Raw genomic sequence first — 21,014 nt, 5'->3', positions numbered from 1 at the left:
GCTTGTGTGTGTGTTTCCTATGCAGATCCTAAGCCCAGTGTCACATGCAAGTAGGAGGAGTAAGAAGGGTTCCTGGCAAATCCGGGTTATGGATTGCATTTAAAAAGGCCCCGTGGGAGTGCAATGGGCCCCTGTCTTGCTGCTTAGCAATAATGGTATGGGTTTAGGTTCTGCTGTGTGTACTGGTGGTTGACTGCCCCCCAGCCCAGAGTGTGCATGGAAAATTGTCTGGCAGCCTCCCTGACAGCAAGCAGTGATAGTGCCCATGAAGGGGACCTTGTTGGGCCCGCCCCTTTCACGGTTATCGCTTCTCGGCCTTTTGGCTAAGATCAAGTGTAGTATCTGTTCTTATCAGTTTAATATCTGATACGTCCCCTATCTGGGGACCATATATTAAATGGATTTTTGAGAACGGGGGCCGATTTCGAAGCTTGCTTCCGTCGCCCTATGCATTGACCCGATATGGCAGTATCTTCGGGTACAGTGCACCACCCCCTTACAGGGTTAAAAAGAAAGATTCCTACTTTCATTGCTACCTGCTTGCTGGCTAGCCAGCTAGCCAGCCCTGTGGGCCTTGCTGCTGCTGCTGCAGCCAAAAAACAAAAGGTGGTGCTGCTGCTGCTTCTGCTGCTTCTGCTTCTGCTTGTGTCTGGCCGCTGTTGGAGCGTCCAGGCACAGGACTTCTGCTGCTGCTGACTAAATGGCCTCCTTAATTGGATCATTTGAGTAGCCAGCACACCTGTGCAGGTAGGGCATGACATGATAGGCAGCTGCCTTGATAGCGGGTGGGTGCTGAATGTTCCTAATTGACAAAATAAGATTAATGCTTATGAAGAAATATAAAATCTCATCCCTTCCCCAATATCGCGCCACACCCCTACCCCTTAATTCCCTGGTTGAACTTGATGGACATATGTCTTTTTTCGACCGTACTAACTATGTAACTATGTAACATAACATGGGGGGGGTCTCCTGGCTGTTCACACAGGTGTGTCATTGCTGTACATTGACCATGCATTGCTTCTGTGGTATTGCAAAGGCAAAGACAAATGCTTCCAGCCATCCATTGCACTAATGGATTGGTCATCAGCTGGCTGTCTATGTCCCGCATCAATATAGACCAAAGTACAGAGGGTTAGGCTATGCTATTGTGCACCTACCTGATGCATCAGAAGGTGCGAGGCCCTTGCTAAATTCTGTGCACAGACTTTGAGATCTATACTTTAGACTGTATCTAAACCTGCTCCAACATGGACTGACATTCTGGCCTACTTTCAGCCGATGCGACTTGTCTGTCGCTGAACAGTCGCTTTTTATGTATTCAGCACCTATGTATAATGTTGTAAAAATGCTCTAGAAGCTAAAGTCGCAGAAATGTCACACATATTTGGCCTGCAACTTTCTGTGCGACAAATTCAGACAGGAAAAATCAGTATAAATCCTTAGAAAATTATCCCCCAGTGTCTCCATCTGCTGGCGGTATTGAATAAGCATTGCTGCACTGATGGGGTATGCATTAGACGAAAAAAAAGAAGAAAAAGAAGAATAATACGCCCAGAAAAGAGGCGAAAAGGAGAAAAACGTAAAAAAACGTGAAAAAAAAGTAAGAGGAAGAGAAGGGAAAAAAAGGTGGAAATGGGTTTAAAAGTGATTTCGGCGGAGAAATATATATATATATATATATATATATATATATATATATATATATATACGCGCACACACACACATATATATAAACGTATTCTCCGTTGAGATATTGCAGCCGCTGCTGTGTCCAGGCCCAGGAGCCTTAGCACTGTGCTGTGATGTCACTCAATACCACTGACATCACTAGGTGTAAACAACATCTCTCCTTTGCTGTGTATGTGACTATGGAGCTGTTTGGTGATGTCGTCTATTATGGCCTTCATAGAAGCAACAGGAGATTGTTGCATCCATCTAGAACCCTCAGAACTACAGTGCTATGATGTCACTCACTTCCACAGGCCTTGCAGAGTGTAAACAACAACAACCCAGCTTTGTTGTGTATGTAACCATAGGGATTTGTGATGTCACCTAGAACCTTCACAGCAGCGACAGCTTTATGAGGAGCATCAGCACTGCTCTGCCTGAGCAGAACCATCACCGCCATAGGTTGTCAAATAACCCGGATTTAACCCACACAGGTAAGTCCAATGGGGTGCAGGCATGTCCTCTATGCTTACAGCTTCCCGTGGGTGTTGGTTTGATACCGTTTGGGGACAGCCAAGGAGGCATCTGCAGGCAACAAAGGTAGGTGTGTGCTTGTGTGTGTGTTTCCTATGCAGATCCTAAGCCCAGTGTCACATGCAAGTAGGAGGAGTAAGAAGGGTTCCTGGCAAATCCGGGTTATGGATTGCATTTAAAAAGGCCCCGTGGGAGTGCAATGGGCCCCTGTCTTGCTGCTTAGCAATAATGGTATGGGTTTAGGTTCTGCTGTGTGTACTGGTGGTTGACTGCCCCCCAGCCCAGAGTGTGCATGGAAAATTGTCTGGCAGCCTCCCTGACAGCAAGCAGTGATAGTGCCCATGAAGGGGACCTTGTTGGGCCCGCCCCTTTCACGGTTATCGCTTCTCGGCCTTTTGGCTAAGATCAAGTGTAGTATCTGTTCTTATCAGTTTAATATCTGATACGTCCCCTATCTGGGGACCATATATTAAATGGATTTTTGAGAACGGGGGCCGATTTCGAAGCTTGCTTCCGTCGCCCTATGCATTGACCCGATATGGCAGTATCTTCGGGTACAGTGCACCACCCCCTTACAGGGTTAAAAAGAAAGATTCCTACTTTCATTGCTACCTGCTTGCTGGCTAGCCAGCTAGCCAGCCCTGTGGGCCTTGCTGCTGCTGCTGCAGCCAAAAAACAAAAGGTGGTGCTGCTGCTGCTTCTGCTGCTTCTGCTTCTGCTTGTGTCTGGCCGCTGTTGGAGAGCGTCCAGGCACAGGACTTCTGCTGCTGCTGACTAAATGGCCTCCTTAATTGGATCATTTGAGTAGCCAGCACACCTGTGCAGGTAGGGCATGACATGATAGGCAGCTGCCTTGATAGCGGGTGGGTGCTGAATGTTCCTAATTGACAAAATAAGATTAATGCTTATGAAGAAATATAAAATCTCATCCCTTCCCCAATATCGCGCCACACCCCTACCCCTTAATTCCCTGGTTGAACTTGATGGACATATGTCTTTTTTCGACCGTACTAACTATGTAACTATGTAACATAACATGGGGGGGGTCTCCTGGCTGTTCACACAGGTGTGTCATTGCTGTACATTGACCATGCATTGCTTCTGTGGTATTGCAAAGGCAAAGACAAATGCTTCCAGCCATCCATTGCACTAATGGATTGGTCATCAGCTGGCTGTCTATGTCCCGCATCAATATAGACCAAAGTACAGAGGGTTAGGCTATGCTATTGTGCACCTACCTGATGCATCAGAAGGTGCGAGGCCCTTGCTAAATTCTGTGCACAGACTTTGAGATCTATACTTTAGACTGTATCTAAACCTGCTCCAACATGGACTGACATTCTGGCCTACTTTCAGCCGATGCGACTTGTCTGTCGCTGAACAGTCGCTTTTTATGTATTCAGCACCTATGTATAATGTTGTAAAAATGCTCTAGAAGCTAAAGTCGCAGAAATGTCACACATATTTGGCCTGCAACTTTCTGTGCGACAAATTCAGACAGGAAAAATCAGTATAAATCCTTAGAAAATTATCCCCCAGTGTCTCCATCTGCTGGCGGTATTGAATAAGCATTGCTGCACTGATGGGGTATGCATTAGACGAAAAAAAAGAAGAAAAAGAAGAATAATACGCCCAGAAAAGAGGCGAAAAGGAGAAAAACGTAAAAAAACGTGAAAAAAAAGTAAGAGGAAGAGAAGGGAAAAAAAGGTGGAAATGGGTTTAAAAGTGATTTCGGCGGAGAAATATATATATATATATATATATATATATATATATATATATATATATACGCGCACACACACACATATATATAAACGTATTCTCCGTTGAGATATTGCAGCCGCTGCTGTGTCCAGGCCCAGGAGCCTTAGCACTGTGCTGTGATGTCACTCAATACCACTGACATCACTAGGTGTAAACAACATCTCTCCTTTGCTGTGTATGTGACTATGGAGCTGTTTGGTGATGTCGTCTATTATGGCCTTCATAGAAGCAACAGGAGATTGTTGCATCCATCTAGAACCCTCAGAACTACAGTGCTATGATGTCACTCACTTCCACAGGCCTTGCAGAGTGTAAACAACAACAACCCAGCTTTGTTGTGTATGTAACCATAGGGATTTGTGATGTCACCTAGAACCTTCACAGCAGCGACAGCTTTATGAGGAGCATCAGCACTGCTCTGCCTGAGCAGAACCATCACCGCCATAGGTTGTCAAATAACCCGGATTTAACCCACACAGGTAAGTCCAATGGGGTGCAGGCATGTCCTCTATGCTTACAGCTTCCCGTGGGTGTTGGTTTGATACCGTTTGGGGACAGCCAAGGAGGCATCTGCAGGCAACAAAGGTAGGTGTGTGCTTGTGTGTGTGTTTCCTATGCAGATCCTAAGCCCAGTGTCACATGCAAGTAGGAGGAGTAAGAAGGGTTCCTGGCAAATCCGGGTTATGGATTGCATTTAAAAAGGCCCCGTGGGAGTGCAATGGGCCCCTGTCTTGCTGCTTAGCAATAATGGTATGGGTTTAGGTTCTGCTGTGTGTACTGGTGGTTGACTGCCCCCCAGCCCAGAGTGTGCATGGAAAATTGTCTGGCAGCCTCCCTGACAGCAAGCAGTGATAGTGCCCATGAAGGGGACCTTGTTGGGCCCGCCCCTTTCACGGTTATCGCTTCTCGGCCTTTTGGCTAAGATCAAGTGTAGTATCTGTTCTTATCAGTTTAATATCTGATACGTCCCCTATCTGGGGACCATATATTAAATGGATTTTTGAGAACGGGGGCCGATTTCGAAGCTTGCTTCCGTCGCCCTATGCATTGACCCGATATGGCAGTATCTTCGGGTACAGTGCACCACCCCCTTACAGGGTTAAAAAGAAAGATTCCTACTTTCATTGCTACCTGCTTGCTGGCTAGCCAGCTAGCCAGCCCTGTGGGCCTTGCTGCTGCTGCTGCAGCCAAAAAACAAAAGGTGGTGCTGCTGCTGCTTCTGCTGCTTCTGCTTCTGCTTGTGTCTGGCCGCTGTTGGAGCGTCCAGGCACAGGACTTCTGCTGCTGCTGACTAAATGGCCTCCTTAATTGGATCATTTGAGTAGCCAGCACACCTGTGCAGGTAGGGCATGACATGATAGGCAGCTGCCTTGATAGCGGGTGGGTGCTGAATGTTCCTAATTGACAAAATAAGATTAATGCTTATGAAGAAATATAAAATCTCATCCCTTCCCCAATATCGCGCCACACCCCTACCCCTTAATTCCCTGGTTGAACTTGATGGACATATGTCTTTTTTCGACCGTACTAACTATGTAACTATGTAACATAACATGGGGGGGGTCTCCTGGCTGTTCACACAGGTGTGTCATTGCTGTACATTGACCATGCATTGCTTCTGTGGTATTGCAAAGGCAAAGACAAATGCTTCCAGCCATCCATTGCACTAATGGATTGGTCATCAGCTGGCTGTCTATGTCCCGCATCAATATAGACCAAAGTACAGAGGGTTAGGCTATGCTATTGTGCACCTACCTGATGCATCAGAAGGTGCGAGGCCCTTGCTAAATTCTGTGCACAGACTTTGAGATCTATACTTTAGACTGTATCTAAACCTGCTCCAACATGGACTGACATTCTGGCCTACTTTCAGCCGATGCGACTTGTCTGTCGCTGAACAGTCGCTTTTTATGTATTCAGCACCTATGTATAATGTTGTAAAAATGCTCTAGAAGCTAAAGTCGCAGAAATGTCACACATATTTGGCCTGCAACTTTCTGTGCGACAAATTCAGACAGGAAAAATCAGTATAAATCCTTAGAAAATTATCCCCCAGTGTCTCCATCTGCTGGCGGTATTGAATAAGCATTGCTGCACTGATGGGGTATGCATTAGACGAAAAAAAAGAAGAAAAAGAAGAATAATACGCCCAGAAAAGAGGCGAAAAGGAGAAAAACGTAAAAAAACGTGAAAAAAAAGTAAGAGGAAGAGAAGGGAAAAAAAGGTGGAAATGGGTTTAAAAGTGATTTCGGCGGAGAATATATATATATATATATATATATATATATATATATATATATACGCGCACACACACACATATATATAAACGTATTCTCCGTTGAGATATTGCAGCCGCTGCTGTGTCCAGGCCCAGGAGCCTTAGCACTGTGCTGTGATGTCACTCAATACCACTGACATCACTAGGTGTAAACAACATCTCTCCTTTGCTGTGTATGTGACTATGGAGCTGTTTGGTGATGTCGTCTATTATGGCCTTCATAGAAGCAACAGGAGATTGTTGCATCCATCTAGAACCCTCAGAACTACAGTGCTATGATGTCACTCACTTCCACAGGCCTTGCAGAGTGTAAACAACAACAACCCAGCTTTGTTGTGTATGTAACCATAGGGATTTGTGATGTCACCTAGAACCTTCACAGCAGCGACAGCTTTATGAGGAGCATCAGCACTGCTCTGCCTGAGCAGAACCATCACCGCCATAGGTTGTCAAATAACCCGGATTTAACCCACACAGGTAAGTCCAATGGGGTGCAGGCATGTCCTCTATGCTTACAGCTTCCCGTGGGTGTTGGTTTGATACCGTTTGGGGACAGCCAAGGAGGCATCTGCAGGCAACAAAGGTAGGTGTGTGCTTGTGTGTGTGTTTCCTATGCAGATCCTAAGCCCAGTGTCACATGCAAGTAGGAGGAGTAAGAAGGGTTCCTGGCAAATCCGGGTTATGGATTGCATTTAAAAAGGCCCCGTGGGAGTGCAATGGGCCCCTGTCTTGCTGCTTAGCAATAATGGTATGGGTTTAGGTTCTGCTGTGTGTACTGGTGGTTGACTGCCCCCCAGCCCAGAGTGTGCATGGAAAATTGTCTGGCAGCCTCCCTGACAGCAAGCAGTGATAGTGCCCATGAAGGGGACCTTGTTGGGCCCGCCCCTTTCACGGTTATCGCTTCTCGGCCTTTTGGCTAAGATCAAGTGTAGTATCTGTTCTTATCAGTTTAATATCTGATACGTCCCCTATCTGGGGACCATATATTAAATGGATTTTTGAGAACGGGGGCCGATTTCGAAGCTTGCTTCCGTCGCCCTATGCATTGACCCGATATGGCAGTATCTTCGGGTACAGTGCACCACCCCCTTACAGGGTTAAAAAGAAAGATTCCTACTTTCATTGCTACCTGCTTGCTGGCTAGCCAGCTAGCCAGCCCTGTGGGCCTTGCTGCTGCTGCTGCAGCCAAAAAACAAAAGGTGGTGCTGCTGCTGCTTCTGCTGCTTCTGCTTCTGCTTGTGTCTGGCCGCTGTTGGAGCGTCCAGGCACAGGACTTCTGCTGCTGCTGACTAAATGGCCTCCTTAATTGGATCATTTGAGTAGCCAGCACACCTGTGCAGGTAGGGCATGACATGATAGGCAGCTGCCTTGATAGCGGGTGGGTGCTGAATGTTCCTAATTGACAAAATAAGATTAATGCCTATGAAGAAATATAAAATCTCATCCCTTCCCCAATATCGCGCCACACCCCTACCCCTTAATTCCCTGGTTGAACTTGATGGACATATGTCTTTTTTCGACCGTACTAACTATGTAACTATGTAACATAACATGGGGGGGGTCTCCTGGCTGTTCACACAGGTGTGTCATTGCTGTACATTGACCATGCATTGCTTCTGTGGTATTGCAAAGGCAAAGACAAATGCTTCCAGCCATCCATTGCACTAATGGATTGGTCATCAGCTGGCTGTCTATGTCCCGCATCAATATAGACCAAAGTACAGAGGGTTAGGCTATGCTATTGTGCACCTACCTGATGCATCAGAAGGTGCGAGGCCCTTGCTAAATTCTGTGCACAGACTTTGAGATCTATACTTTAGACTGTATCTAAACCTGCTCCAACATGGACTGACATTCTGGCCTACTTTCAGCCGATGCGACTTGTCTGTCGCTGAACAGTCGCTTTTTATGTATTCAGCACCTATGTATAATGTTGTAAAAATGCTCTAGAAGCTAAAGTCGCAGAAATGTCACACATATTTGGCCTGCAACTTTCTGTGCGACAAATTCAGACAGGAAAAATCAGTATAAATCCTTAGAAAATTATCCCCCAGTGTCTCCATCTGCTGGCGGTATTGAATAAGCATTGCTGCACTGATGGGGTATGCATTAGACGAAAAAAAAGAAGAAAAAGAAGAATAATACGCCCAGAAAAGAGGCGAAAAGGAGAAAAACGTAAAAAAACGTGAAAAAAAAGTAAGAGGAAGAGAAGGGAAAAAAAGGTGGAAATGGGTTTAAAAGTGATTTCGGCGGAGAAATATATATATATATATATACATATATATATATATATATATATATATATACGCGCACACACACACATATATATAAACGTATTCTCCGTTGAGATATTGCAGCCGCTGCTGTGTCCAGGCCCAGGAGCCTTAGCACTGTGCTGTGATGTCACTCAATACCACTGACATCACTAGGTGTAAACAACATCTCTCCTTTGCTGTGTATGTGACTATGGAGCTGTTTGGTGATGTCGTCTATTATGGCCTTCATAGAAGCAACAGGAGATTGTTGCATCCATCTAGAACCCTCAGAACTACAGTGCTATGATGTCACTCACTTCCACAGGCCTTGCAGAGTGTAAACAACAACAACCCAGCTTTGTTGTGTATGTAACCATAGGGATTTGTGATGTCACCTAGAACCTTCACAGCAGCGACAGCTTTATGAGGAGCATCAGCACTGCTCTGCCTGAGCAGAACCATCACCGCCATAGGTTGTCAAATAACCCGGATTTAACCCACACAGGTAAGTCCAATGGGGTGCAGGCATGTCCTCTATGCTTACAGCTTCCCGTGGGTGTTGGTTTGATACCGTTTGGGGACAGCCAAGGAGGCATCTGCAGGCAACAAAGGTAGGTGTGTGCTTGTGTGTGTGTTTCCTATGCAGATCCTAAGCCCAGTGTCACATGCAAGTAGGAGGAGTAAGAAGGGTTCCTGGCAAATCCGGGTTATGGATTGCATTTAAAAAGGCCCCGTGGGAGTGCAATGGGCCCCTGTCTTGCTGCTTAGCAATAATGGTATGGGTTTAGGTTCTGCTGTGTGTACTGGTGGTTGACTGCCCCCCAGCCCAGAGTGTGCATGGAAAATTGTCTGGCAGCCTCCCTGACAGCAAGCAGTGATAGTGCCCATGAAGGGGACCTTGTTGGGCCCGCCCCTTTCACGGTTATCGCTTCTCGGCCTTTTGGCTAAGATCAAGTGTAGTATCTGTTCTTATCAGTTTAATATCTGATACGTCCCCTATCTGGGGACCATATATTAAATGGATTTTTGAGAACGGGGGCCGATTTCGAAGCTTGCTTCCGTCGCCCTATGCATTGACCCGATATGGCAGTATCTTCGGGTACAGTGCACCACCCCCTTACAGGGTTAAAAAGAAAGATTCCTACTTTCATTGCTACCTGCTTGCTGGCTAGCCAGCTAGCCAGCCCTGTGGGCCTTGCTGCTGCTGCTGCAGCCAAAAAACAAAAGGTGGTGCTGCTGCTGCTTCTGCTGCTTCTGCTTCTGCTTGTGTCTGGCCGCTGTTGGAGCGTCCAGGCACAGGACTTCTGCTGCTGCTGACTAAATGGCCTCCTTAATTGGATCATTTGAGTAGCCAGCACACCTGTGCAGGTAGGGCATGACATGATAGGCAGCTGCCTTGATAGCGGGTGGGTGCTGAATGTTCCTAATTGACAAAATAAGATTAATGCTTATGAAGAAATATAAAATCTCATCCCTTCCCCAATATCGCGCCACACCCCTACCCCTTAATTCCCTGGTTGAACTTGATGGACATATGTCTTTTTTCGACCGTACTAACTATGTAACTATGTAACATAACATGGGGGGGGTCTCCTGGCTGTTCACACAGGTGTGTCATTGCTGTACATTGACCATGCATTGCTTCTGTGGTATTGCAAAGGCAAAGACAAATGCTTCCAGCCATCCATTGCACTAATGGATTGGTCATCAGCTGGCTGTCTATGTCCCGCATCAATATAGACCAAAGTACAGAGGGTTAGGCTATGCTATTGTGCACCTACCTGATGCATCAGAAGGTGCGAGGCCCTTGCTAAATTCTGTGCACAGACTTTGAGATCTATACTTTAGACTGTATCTAAACCTGCTCCAACATGGACTGACATTCTGGCCTACTTTCAGCCGATGCGACTTGTCTGTCGCTGAACAGTCGCTTTTTATGTATTCAGCACCTATGTATAATGTTGTAAAAATGCTCTAGAAGCTAAAGTCGCAGAAATGTCACACATATTTGGCCTGCAACTTTCTGTGCGACAAATTCAGACAGGAAAAATCAGTATAAATCCTTAGAAAATTATCCCCCAGTGTCTCCATCTGCTGGCGGTATTGAATAAGCATTGCTGCACTGATGGGGTATGCATTAGACGAAAAAAAAGAAGAAAAAGAAGAATAATACGCCCAGAAAAGAGGCGAAAAGGAGAAAAACGTAAAAAAACGTGAAAAAAAAGTAAGAGGAAGAGAAGGGAAAAAAAGGTGGAAATGGGTTTAAAAGTGATTTCGGCGGAGAAATATATATATATATATATACATATATATATATATATATATATATATATATATATACGCGCACACACACACATATATATAAACGTATTCTCCGTTGAGATATTGCAGCCGCTGCTGTGTCCAGGCCCAGGAGCCTTAGCACTGTGCTGTGATGTCACTCAATACCACTGACATCACTAGGTGTAAACAACATCTCTCCTTTGCTGTGTATGTGACTATGGAGCTGTTTGGTGATGTCGTCTATTATGGCCTTCATAGAAGCAACAGGAGATTGTTGCATCCATCTAGAACCCTCAGAACTACAGTGCTATGATGTCACTCACTTCCACAGGCCTTGCAGAGTGTAAACAACAACAACCCAGCTTTGTTGTGTATGTAACCATAGGGATTTGTGATGTCACCTAGAACCTTCACAGCAGCGACAGCTTTATGAGGAGCATCAGCACTGCTCTGCCTGAGCAGAACCATCACCGCCATAGGTTGTCAAATAACCCGGATTTAACCCACACAGGTAAGTCCAATGGGGTGCAGGCATGTCCTCTATGCTTACAGCTTCCCGTGGGTGTTGGTTTGATACCGTTTGGGGACAGCCAAGGAGGCATCTGCAGGCAACAAAGGTAGGTGTGTGCTTGTGTGTGTGTTTCCTATGCAGATCCTAAGCCCAGTGTCACATGCAAGTAGGAGGAGTAAGAAGGGTTCCTGGCAAATCCGGGTTATGGATTGCATTTAAAAAGGCCCCGTGGGAGTGCAATGGGCCCCTGTCTTGCTGCTTAGCAATAATGGTATGGGTTTAGGTTCTGCTGTGTGTACTGGTGGTTGACTGCCCCCCAGCCCAGAGTGTGCATGGAAAATTGTCTGGCAGCCTCCCTGACAGCAAGCAGTGATAGTGCCCATGAAGGGGACCTTGTTGGGCCCGCCCCTTTCACGGTTATCGCTTCTCGGCCTTTTGGCTAAGATCAAGTGTAGTATCTGTTCTTATCAGTTTAATATCTGATACGTCCCCTATCTGGGGACCATATATTAAATGGATTTTTGAGAACGGGGGCCGATTTCGAAGCTTGCTTCCGTCGCCCTATGCATTGACCCGATATGGCAGTATCTTCGGGTACAGTGCACCACCCCCTTACAGGGTTAAAAAGAAAGATTCCTACTTTCATTGCTACCTGCTTGCTGGCTAGCCAGCTAGCCAGCCCTGTGGGCCTTGCTGCTGCTGCTGCAGCCAAAAAACAAAAGGTGGTGCTGCTGCTGCTTCTGCTGCTTCTGCTTCTGCTTGTGTCTGGCCGCTGTTGGAGCGTCCAGGCACAGGACTTCTGCTGCTGCTGACTAAATGGCCTCCTTAATTGGATCATTTGAGTAGCCAGCACACCTGTGCAGGTAGGGCATGACATGATAGGCAGCTGCCTTGATAGCGGGTGGGTGCTGAATGTTCCTAATTGACAAAATAAGATTAATGCTTATGAAGAAATATAAAATCTCATCCCTTCCCCAATATCGCGCCACACCCCTACCCCTTAATTCCCTGGTTGAACTTGATGGACATATGTCTTTTTTCGACCGTACTAACTATGTAACTATGTAACATAACATGGGGGGGGTCTCCTGGCTGTTCACACAGGTGTGTCATTGCTGTACATTGACCATGCATTGCTTCTGTGGTATTGCAAAGGCAAAGACAAATGCTTCCAGCCATCCATTGCACTAATGGATTGGTCATCAGCTGGCTGTCTATGTCCCGCATCAATATAGACCAAAGTACAGAGGGTTAGGCTATGCTATTGTGCACCTACCTGATGCATCAGAAGGTGCGAGGCCCTTGCTAAATTCTGTGCACAGACTTTGAGATCTATACTTTAGACTGTATCTAAACCTGCTCCAACATGGACTGACATTCTGGCCTACTTTCAGCCGATGCGACTTGTCTGTCGCTGAACAGTCGCTTTTTATGTATTCAGCACCTATGTATAATGTTGTAAAAATGCTCTAGAAGCTAAAGTCGCAGAAATGTCACACATATTTGGCCTGCAACTTTCTGTGCGACAAATTCAGACAGGAAAAATCAGTATAAATCCTTAGAAAATTATCCCCCAGTGTCTCCATCTGCTGGCGGTATTGAATAAGCATTGCTGCACTGATGGGGTATGCATTAGACGAAAAAAAAGAAGAAAAAGAAGAATAATACGCCCAGAAAAGAGGCGAAAAGGAGAAAAACGTAAAAAAACGTGAAAAAAAAGTAAGAGGAAGAGAAGGGAAAAAAAGGTGGAAATGGGTTTAAAAGTGATTTCGGCGGAGAATATATATATATATATATATATATATATATATATATATATATATATATACGCGCACACACACACATATATATAAACGTATTCTCCGTTGAGATATTGCAGCCGCTGCTGTGTCCAGGCCCAGGAGCCTTAGCACTGTGCTGTGATGTCACTCAATACCACTGACATCACTAGGTGTAAACAACATCTCTCCTTTGCTGTGTATGTGACTATGGAGCTGTTTGGTGATGTCGTCTATTATGGCCTTCATAGAAGCAACAGGAGATTGTTGCATCCATCTAGAACCCTCAGAACTACAGTGCTATGATGTCACTCACTTCCACAGGCCTTGCAGAGTGTAAACAACAACAACCCAGCTTTGTTGTGTATGTAACCATAGGGATTTGTGATGTCACCTAGAACCTTCACAGCAGCGACAGCTTTATGAGGAGCATCAGCACTGCTCTGCCTGAGCAGAACCATCACCGCCATAGGTTGTCAAATAACCCGGATTTAACCCACACAGGTAAGTCCAATGGGGTGCAGGCATGTCCTCTATGCTTACAGCTTCCCGTGGGTGTTGGTTTGATACCGTTTGGGGACAGCCAAGGAGGCATCTGCAGGCAACAAAGGTAGGTGTGTGCTTGTGTGTGTGTTTCCTATGCAGATCCTAAGCCCAGTGTCACATGCAAGTAGGAGGAGTAAGAAGGGTTCCTGGCAAATCCGGGTTATGGATTGCATTTAAAAAGGCCCCGTGGGAGTGCAATGGGCCCCTGTCTTGCTGCTTAGCAATAATGGTATGGGTTTAGGTTCTGCTGTGTGTACTGGTGGTTGACTGCCCCCCAGCCCAGAGTGTGCATGGAAAATTGTCTGGCAGCCTCCCTGACAGCAAGCAGTGATAGTGCCCATGAAGGGGACCTTGTTGGGCCCGCCCCTTTCACGGTTATCGCTTCTCGGCCTTTTGGCTAAGATCAAGTGTAGTATCTGTTCTTATCAGTTTAATATCTGATACGTCCCCTATCTGGGGACCATATATTAAATGGATTTTTGAGAACGGGGGCCGATTTCGAAGCTTGCTTCCGTCGCCCTATGCATTGACCCGATATGGCAGTATCTTCGGGTACAGTGCACCACCCCCTTACAGGGTTAAAAAGAAAGATTCCTACTTTCATTGCTACCTGCTTGCTGGCTAGCCAGCTAGCCAGCCCTGTGGGCCTTGCTGCTGCTGCTGCAGCCAAAAAACAAAAGGTGGTGCTGCTGCTGCTTCTGCTGCTTCTGCTTCTGCTTGTGTCTGGCCGCTGTTGGAGCGTCCAGGCACAGGACTTCTGCTGCTGCTGACTAAATGGCCTCCTTAATTGGATCATTTGAGTAGCCAGCACACCTGTGCAGGTAGGGCATGACATGATAGGCAGCTGCCTTGATAGCGGGTGGGTGCTGAATGTTCCTAATTGACAAAATAAGATTAATGCTTATGAAGAAATATAAAATCTCATCCCTTCCCCAATATCGCGCCACACCCCTACCCCTTAATTCCCTGGTTGAACTTGATGGACATATGTCTTTTTTCGACCGTACTAACTATGTAACTATGTAACATAACATGGGGGGGGTCTCCTGGCTGTTCACACAGGTGTGTCATTGCTGTACATTGACCATGCATTGCTTCTGTGGTATTGCAAAGGCAAAGACAAATGCTTCCAGCCATCCATTGCACTAATGGATTGGTCATCAGCTGGCTGTCTATGTCCCGCATCAATATAGACCAAAGTACAGAGGGTTAGGCTATGCTATTGTGCACCTACCTGATGCATCAGAAGGTGCGAGGCCCTTGCTAAATTCTGTGCACAGACTTTGAGATCTATGCTTTAGACTGTATCTAAACCTGCTCCAACATGGACTGACATTCTGGCCTACTTTCAGCCGATGCGACTTGTCTGTCGCTGAACAGTCGCTTTTTATGTATTCAGCACCTATGTATAATGTTGTAAAAATGCTCTAGAAGCTAAAGTCGCAGAAATGTCACACATATTTGGCCTGCAACTTTCTGTGCGACAAATTCAGACAGGAAAAATCAGTATAAATCCTTAGAAAATTATCCCCCAGTGTCTCCATCTGCTGGCGGTATTGAATAAGCATTGCTGCACTGATGGGGTATGCATTAGACGAAAAAAAAGAAGAAAAAGAAGAATAATACGCCCAGAAAAGAGGCGAAAAGGAGAAAAACGTAAAAAAACGTGAAAAAAAAGTAAGAGGAAGAGAAGGGAAAAAAAGGTGGAAATGGGTTTAAAAGTGATTTCGGCGGAGAAATATATATATATATATATATATATATATATATATATATATATACGCGCACACACACACATAGATATAAACGTATTCTCCGTTGAGATATTGCAGCCGCTGCTGTGTCCAGGCCCAGGAGCCTTAGCACTGTGCTGTGATGTCACTCAATACCACTGACATCACTAGGTGTAAACAACATCTCTCCTTTGCTGTGTATGTGACTATGGAGCTGTTTGGTGATGTCGTCTATTATGGCCTTCATAGAAGCAACAGGAGATTGTTGCATCCATCTAGAACCCTCAGAACTACAGTGCTATGATGTCACTCACTTCCACAGGCCTTGCAGAGTGTAAACAACAACAACCCAGCTTTGTTGTGTATGTAACCATAGGGATTTGTGATGTCATCTAGAACCTTCACAGCAGCGACAGCTTTATGAGGAGCATCAGCACTGCTCTGCCTGAGCAGAACCATCACCGCCATAGGTTGTCAAATAACCCGGATTTAACCCACACAGGTAAGTCCAATGGGGTGCAGGCATGTCCTCTATGCTTACAGCTTCCCGTGGGTGTTGGTTTGATACCGTTTGGGGACAGCCAAGGAGGCATCTGCAGGCAACAAAGGTAGGTGTGTGCTTGTGTGTGTGTTTCCTATGCAGATCCTAAGCCCAGTGTCACATGCAAGTAGGAGGAGTAAGAAGGGTTCCTGGCAAATCCGGGTTATGGATTGCATTTAAAAAGGCCCCGTGGGAGTGCAATGGGCCCCTGTCTTGCTGCTTAGCAATAATGGTATGGGTTTAGGTTCTGCTGTGTGTACTGGTGGTTGACTGCCCCCCAGCCCAGAGTGTGCATGGAAAATTGTCTGGCAGCCTCCCTGACAGCAAGCAGTGATAGTGCCCATGAAGGGGACCTTGTTGGGCCCGCCCCTTTCACGGTTATCGCTTCTCGGCCTTTTGGCTAAGATCAAGTGTAGTATCTGTTCTTATCAGTTTAATATCTGATACGTCCCCTATCTGGGGACCATATATTAAATGGATTTTTGAGAACGGGGGCCGATTTCGAAGCTTGCTTCCGTCGCCCTATGCATTGACCCGATATGGCAGTATCTTCGGGTACAGTGCACCACCCCCTTACAGGGTTAAAAAGAAAGATTCCTACTTTCATTGCTACCTGCTTGCTGGCTAGCCAGCTAGCCAGCCCTGTGGGCCTTGCTGCTGCTGCTGCAGCCAAAAAACAAAAGGTGGTGCTGCTGCTGCTTCTGCTGCTTCTGCTTCTGCTTGTGTCTGGCCGCTGTTGGAGCGTCCAGGCACAGGACTTCTGCTGCTGCTGACTAAATGGCCTCCTTAATTGGATCATTTGAGTAGCCAGCACACCTGTGCAGGTAGGGCATGACATGATAGGCAGCTGCCTTGATAGCGGGTGGGTGCTGAATGTTCCTAATTGACAAAATAAGATTAATGCTTATGAAGAAATATAAAATCTCATCCCTTCCCCAATATCGCGCCACACCCCTACCCCTTAATTCCCTGGTTGAACTTGATGGACATATGTCTTTTTTCGACCGTACTAACTATGTAACTATGTAACATAACATGGGGGGGGTCTCCTGGCTGTTCACACAGGTGTGTCATTGCTGTACATTGACCATGCATTGCTTCTGTGGTATTGCAAAGGCAAAGACAAATGCTTCCAGCCATCCATTGCACTAATGGATTGGTCATCAGCTGGCTGTCTATGTCCCGCATCAATATAGACCAAAGTACAGAGGGTTAGGCTATGCTATTGTGCACCTACCTGATGCATCAGAAGGTGCGAGGCCCTTGCTAAATTCTGTGCACAGACTTTAAGATCTATACTTTAGACTGTATCTAAACCTGCTCCAACATGGACTGACATTCTGGCCTACTTTCAGCCGATGCGACTTGTCTGTCGCTGAACAGTCGCTTTTTATGTATTCAGCACCTATGTATAATGTTGTAAAAATGCTCTAGAAGCTAAAGTCGCAGAAATGTCACACATATTTGGCCTGCAACTTTCTGTGCGACAAATTCAGACAGGAAAAATCAGTATAAATCCTTAGAAAATTATCCCCCAGTGTCTCCATCTGCTGGCGGTATTGAATAAGCATTGCTGCACTGATGGGGTATGCATTAGACGAAAAAAAAAAGAAGAAAAAGAAGAATAATACGCCCAGAAAAGAGGCGAAAAGGAGAAAAACGTAAAAAACGTGAAAAAAAAGTAAGAGGAAGAGAAGGGAAAAAAAGGTGGAAATGGGTTTAAAAGTGATTTCGGCGGAGAAATATATATATATATATATATATATATATATATATATATATATATACGCGCACACACACACATATATATAAACGTATTCTCCGTTGAGATATTGCAGCCGCTGCTGTGTCCAGGCCCAGGAGCCTTAGCACTGTGCTGTGATGTCACTCAATACCACTGACATCACTAGGTGTAAACAACATCTCTCCTTTGCTGTGTATGTGACTATGGAGCTGTTTGGTGATGTCGTCTATTATGGCCTTCATAGAAGCAACAGGAGATTGTTGCATCCATCTAGAACCCTCAGAACTACAGTGCTATGATGTCACTCACTTCCACAGGCCTTGCAGAGTGTAAACAACAACAACCCAGCTTTGTTGTGTATGTAACCATAGGGATTTGTGATGTCACCTAGAACCTTCACAGCAGCGACAGCTTTATGAGGAGCATCAGCACTGCTCTGCCTGAGCAGAACCATCACCGCCATAGGTTGTCAAATAACCCGGATTTAACCCACACAGGTAAGTCCAATGGGGTGCAGGCATGTCCTCTATGCTTACAGCTTCCCGTGGGTGTTGGTTTGATACCGTTTGGGGACAGCCAAGGAGGCATCTGCAGGCAACAAAGGTAGGTGTGTGCTTGTGTGTGTGTTTCCTATGCAGATCCTAAGCCCAGTGTCACATGCAAGTAGGAGGAGTAAGAAGGGTTCCTGGCAAATCCGGGTTATGGATTGCATTTAAAAAGGCCCCGTGGGAGTGCAATGGGCCCCTGTCTTGCTGCTTAGCAATAATGGTATGGGTTTAGGTTCTGCTGTGTGTACTGGTGGTTGACTGCCCCCCAGCCCAGAGTGTGCATGGAAAATTGTCTGGCAGCCTCCCTGACAGCAAGCAGTGATAGTGCCCATGAAGGGGACCTTGTTGGGCCCGCCCCTTTCACGGTTATCGCTTCTCGGCCTTTTGGCTAAGATCAAGTGTAGTATCTGTTCTTATCAGTTTAATATCTGATACGTCCCCTATCTGGGGACCATATATTAAATGGATTTTTGAGAACGGGGGCCGATTTCGAAGCTTGCTTCCGTCGCCCTATGCATTGACCCGATATGGCAGTATCTTCGGGTACAGTGCACCACCCCCTTACAGGGTTAAAAAGAAAGATTCCTACTTTCATTGCTACCTGCTTGCTGGCTAGCCAGCTAGCCAGCCCTGTGGGCCTTGCTGCTGCTGCTGCAGCCAAAAAACAAAAGGTGGTGCTGCTGCTGCTTCTGCTGCTTCTGCTTCTGCTTGTGTCTGACTGCTGTTGGAGCGTCCAGGCACAGGACTTCTGCTGCTGCTGACTAAATGGCCTCCTTAATTGGATCATTTGAGTAGCCAGCACACCTGTGCAGGTAGGGCATGACATGATAGGCAGCTGCCTTGATAGCGGGTGGGTGCTGAATGTTCCTAATTGACAAAATAAGATTAATGCTTATGAAGAAATATAAAATCTCATCCCTTCCCCAATATCGCGCCACACCCCTACCCCTTAATTCCCTGGTTGAACTTGATGGACATATGTCTTTTTTCGACCGTACTAACTATGTAACTATGTAACATAACATGGGGGGGGTCTCCTGGCTGTTCACACAGGTGTGTCATTGCTGTACATTGACCATGCATTGCTTCTGTGGTATTGCAAAGGCAAAGACAAATGCTTCCAACCATCCATTGCACTAATGGATTGGTCATCAGCTGGCTGTCTATGTCCCGCATCAATATAGACCAAAGTACAGAGGGTTAGGCTATGCTATTGTGCACCTACCTGATGCATCAGAAGGTGCGAGGCCCTTGCTAAATTCTGTGCACAGACTTTGAGATCTATACTTTAGACTGTATCTAAACCTGCTCCAACATGGACTGACATTCTGGCCTACTTTCAGCCGATGCGACTTGTCTGTCGCTGAACAGTCGCTTTTTATGTATTCAGCACCTATGTATAATGTTGTAAAAATGCTCTAGAAGCTAAAGTCGCAGAAATGTCACACATATTTGGCCTGCAACTTTCTGTGCGACAAATTCAGACAGGAAAAATCAGTATAAATCCTTAGAAAATTATCCCCCAGTGTCTCCATCTGCTGGCGGTATTGAATAAGCATTGCTGCACTGATGGGGTATGCATTAGACGAAAAAAAAGAAGAAAAAGAAGAATAATACGCCCAGAAAAGAGGCGAAAAGGAGAAAAACGTAAAAAAACGTGAAAAAAAAGTAAGAGGAAGAGAAGGGAAAAAAAGGTGGAAATGGGTTTAAAAGTGATTTCGGCGGAGAAATATATATATATATATATATATATATATATATATACGCGCACACACACACATATATATAAACGTATTCTCCGTTGAGATATTGCAGCCGCTGCTGTGTCCAGGCCCAGGAGCCTTAGCACTGTGCTGTGATGTCACTCAATACCACTGACATCACTAGGTGTAAACAACATCTCTCCTTTGCTGTGTATGTGACTATGGAGCTGTTTGGTGATGTCGTCTATTATGGCCTTCATAGAAGCAACAGGAGATTGTTGCATCCATCTAGAACCCTCAGAACTACAGTGCTATGATGTCACTCACTTCCACAGGCCTTGCAGAGTGTAAACAACAACAACCCAGCTTTGTTGTGTATGTAACCATAGGGATTTGTGATGTCACCTAGAACCTTCACAGCAGCGACAGCTTTATGAGGAGCATCAGCACTGCTCTGCCTGAGCAGAACCATCACCGCCATAGGTTGTCAAATAACCCGGATTTAACCCACACAGGTAAGTCCAATGGGGTGCAGGCATGTCCTCTATGCTTACAGCTTCCCGTGGGTGTTGGTTTGATACCGTTTGGGGACAGCCAAGGAGGCATCTGCAGGCAACAAAGGTAGGTGTGTGCTTGTGTGTGTGTTTCCTATGCAGATCCTAAGCCCAGTGTCACATGCAAGTAGGAGGAGTAAGAAGGGTTCCTGGCAAATCCGGGTTATGGATTGCATTTAAAAAGGCCCCGTGGGAGTGCAATGGGCCCCTGTCTTGCTGCTTAGCAATAATGGTATGGGTTTAGGTTCTGCTGTGTGTACTGGTGGTTGACTGCCCCCCAGCCCAGAGTGTGCATGGAAAATTGTCTGGCAGCCTCCCTGACAGCAAGCAGTGATAGTGCCCATGAAGGGGACCTTGTTGGGCCCGCCCCTTTCACGGTTATCGCTTCTCGGCCTTTTGGCTAAGATCAAGTGTAGTATCTGTTCTTATCAGTTTAATATCTGATACGTCCCCTATCTGGGGACCATATATTAAATGGATTTTTGAGAACGGGGGCCGATTTCGAAGCTTGCTTCCGTCGCCCTATGCATTGACCCGATATGGCAGTATCTTCGGGTACAGTGCACCACCC

At 46.0% G+C, this 21,014-nt stretch overlaps 10 non-coding genes across 10 annotated transcripts; all 10 read left to right on the top strand.

The window, feature by feature from the left end:
* Nucleotides 1-303: 303 nt before the first annotated feature.
* LOC130311720 (U2 spliceosomal RNA) lies at nt 304-494 on the top strand. Its single transcript, XR_008860025.1, has one exon. It is a non-coding gene; the product is annotated as a U2 spliceosomal RNA (small nuclear RNA).
* A 2,090-nt stretch (nt 495-2,584) lies between these two features.
* On the top strand, nt 2,585-2,775 carry LOC130311719 (U2 spliceosomal RNA). The gene has a single exon (XR_008860024.1). It is a non-coding gene; the product is annotated as a U2 spliceosomal RNA (small nuclear RNA).
* Nucleotides 2,776-4,867: 2,092 nt separating this feature from the next.
* LOC130311718 (U2 spliceosomal RNA) lies at nt 4,868-5,058 on the top strand. Its single transcript, XR_008860023.1, has one exon. It is a non-coding gene; the product is annotated as a U2 spliceosomal RNA (small nuclear RNA).
* Nucleotides 5,059-7,143: 2,085 nt separating this feature from the next.
* On the top strand, nt 7,144-7,334 carry LOC130311717 (U2 spliceosomal RNA). The gene has a single exon (XR_008860022.1). It is a non-coding gene; the product is annotated as a U2 spliceosomal RNA (small nuclear RNA).
* Nucleotides 7,335-9,426: 2,092 nt separating this feature from the next.
* LOC130311716 (U2 spliceosomal RNA) lies at nt 9,427-9,617 on the top strand. The gene has a single exon (XR_008860021.1). It is a non-coding gene; the product is annotated as a U2 spliceosomal RNA (small nuclear RNA).
* Nucleotides 9,618-11,715: 2,098 nt separating this feature from the next.
* Nucleotides 11,716-11,906, top strand: LOC130311715 (U2 spliceosomal RNA). The gene has a single exon (XR_008860020.1). It is a non-coding gene; the product is annotated as a U2 spliceosomal RNA (small nuclear RNA).
* Nucleotides 11,907-13,997: 2,091 nt separating this feature from the next.
* On the top strand, nt 13,998-14,188 carry LOC130311714 (U2 spliceosomal RNA). The gene has a single exon (XR_008860019.1). It is a non-coding gene; the product is annotated as a U2 spliceosomal RNA (small nuclear RNA).
* A 2,086-nt stretch (nt 14,189-16,274) lies between these two features.
* On the top strand, nt 16,275-16,465 carry LOC130311746 (U2 spliceosomal RNA). The gene has a single exon (XR_008860049.1). It is a non-coding gene; the product is annotated as a U2 spliceosomal RNA (small nuclear RNA).
* Nucleotides 16,466-18,554: 2,089 nt separating this feature from the next.
* On the top strand, nt 18,555-18,745 carry LOC130311745 (U2 spliceosomal RNA). The gene has a single exon (XR_008860048.1). It is a non-coding gene; the product is annotated as a U2 spliceosomal RNA (small nuclear RNA).
* A 2,078-nt stretch (nt 18,746-20,823) lies between these two features.
* On the top strand, nt 20,824-21,014 carry LOC130311737 (U2 spliceosomal RNA). Its single transcript, XR_008860041.1, has one exon. It is a non-coding gene; the product is annotated as a U2 spliceosomal RNA (small nuclear RNA).

This window comes from Hyla sarda, unplaced genomic scaffold, assembly GCF_029499605.1.
Source record: "Hyla sarda isolate aHylSar1 unplaced genomic scaffold, aHylSar1.hap1 scaffold_1663, whole genome shotgun sequence".
NCBI lineage: Eukaryota > Metazoa > Chordata > Amphibia > Anura > Hylidae > Hyla > Hyla sarda.
This window is presented reverse-complemented; position numbering and strand designations above follow the sequence as displayed.